We start from the raw sequence: 1,890 nt of genomic DNA, 5'->3' as shown, positions 1-1,890 counted from the left end.
GCAACCGCATTGCAACACCTTAGCAACCGTTTAGCAACACCTTTGCAACCGCCCTGGGTACCCTAGCAGCAGCATATCAACACCTTAGCAACCACCCCGGGTACCCTAGCAACCGCAGCATAGCAACACATTAGCAACCACCCTGGGTACCCTAGAAACCTCATAGCAACACTTTATCAACCACCCCGGGTACCCTAGTAACCGCAGCATATCAACACCTTAGCAACCACCCCGAGTACCTTAGCTACCGTATAGCAACACCCTAGCAATCACCCCGAATACCCTAGCAACCGCATAGCAACACCCTAGCAACCGCATAGCGACACCGTAGGATCCACACCGAGTACCTTGGCAACTGCATAGCAGCACCTTAGCAAATGCCCCCGGTACCCTAGCAACCGCATAGCAACACCGTAGGATCCACACCGAGTACCTTGGCAACTGCATAGCAGCACCTTAGCAAATGCCCCCGGTACCCTAGCAACCGCATAGCAACACCGTAGGATCCACACCGAGTACCTTGGCAACTGCATAGCAGCACCTTAGCAAATGCCCCCGGTAACAACACCCTAGCAACCATCCCGGGTACCCTAGCAACCGCATAGCAACACCCTGGCAATTGCTCTGGGTACCCTAGCAACGGCATTACAACACCTTAGCAATCTCCTCGAATAACCTAGCATCCGCATAGCAACACCCTAGCAACCGTATAGCAACACCGTAGGATCCACACCGAGTACCTTGGCAACTGCATAGCAGCAAAGTAGCAACTGCCCTGGGTACCCTAGCAACCGCATAGCAACCAACCGAATAACTTAACAAACGCATAGCAACACCTTAGCAACCGCCCCAGATAACCTAGCAACCACACAGCAAAACTTTAGCAACCGCTCCGCGTACCTATGCAACCACATAGCAACACCCTAGCAACTGCCCAAGGTACCCTAGCAACCGTTTAGCAACACCCTAGCAACAATCCCGGGTACCCTGGCAACCGCAGAGCAACACCCTAGCAACGGACCTGGGTACCCTAGCAAACACATAGCAACACTCTAGCAATCGCATAGCAACACCTCAGCAACTGCCCGAGGGTACCCTAGCAACCGCATAGCAACACCTTGGCAACTGCACTGGGTACCCTAGCAACCACATAGCAACACTCTAGCAACCACCCCGAGTACCTTAGCAACCGCATAGCAACACCCTGGCAACTGCTCTGGGTAACCTAGCAACGGCAAAGCAACACCTTAGCAACCACCCCGAGTGCCTTAGCAACTGCATCGCAACACCCTAGCAACTGCATAGCAACACCTTAGGAACTGCACCGGGTACCCTAGAAACCGCATAGCAACACCTAGCAACCATCTCAGGTACCCTAGCAACCGCATAGCAACACCCTAGGATCCACACCGAGTACCTTAGCAACTGCATAGCAGAACCTTAGCAACTGCCTCAGGTACCCTAGCAACCGCATAGCAACCACACCGAATAACTTAACAAAAGCATAGCAACACCTTAGGAACTGCCCCAGGTAACCTAGCAACCACATAGCAACACCTTAGCAAACGCTCCGGGTACCCTAGCAACCACATAGCAACACCCTAGCAACTGCCCTAGGCACCCTAGCAACCGTTTAGCAACACCCTAGCAATGAGCCCGGGTACCCTAGCAACCGCATAGCAACACCTAATCAACCACCCCTGGTACCCTAGCAACCGCACAATAGCATCACCTTAGCAACCGCCCCGGGTACCCTAGCACCCGCAATTGCAGCACCCTATTAACCACCCCAAGTGCCTTAGCAACCACAAAGCAACACCTTAGCAACCACTCCGGGAACAATAGCAACCGCATAGCAACACCCTATTAACCACCCCAAGTGCCTTAGCA

At 53.3% G+C, this 1,890-nt stretch overlaps 1 long non-coding RNA gene across 1 annotated transcript; it reads right to left on the bottom strand.

Annotated features, from left to right (window-relative positions):
- Positions 1-977: 977 nt before the first annotated feature.
- Positions 978-1,366, bottom strand: LOC107680172 (uncharacterized). The gene is made up of 3 exons (XR_001633119.1): positions 1,355-1,366; positions 1,161-1,204; positions 978-1,009 (listed from the first exon to the last, which is right to left on the bottom strand). It is a non-coding gene; the product is annotated as an uncharacterized LOC107680172 (long non-coding RNA).
- Positions 1,367-1,890: the final 524 nt, after the last annotated feature.

The sequence above is a fragment of the Sinocyclocheilus anshuiensis genome, unplaced genomic scaffold (genome assembly GCF_001515605.1).
Source record: "Sinocyclocheilus anshuiensis isolate Anshui unplaced genomic scaffold, SAMN03320099.WGS_v1.1 scaffold1330, whole genome shotgun sequence".
NCBI lineage: Eukaryota > Metazoa > Chordata > Actinopteri > Cypriniformes > Cyprinidae > Sinocyclocheilus > Sinocyclocheilus anshuiensis.
The sequence above is the reverse complement of the archived record's forward strand: the minus strand, read 5'-3'. Positions and strand labels throughout refer to the sequence as shown.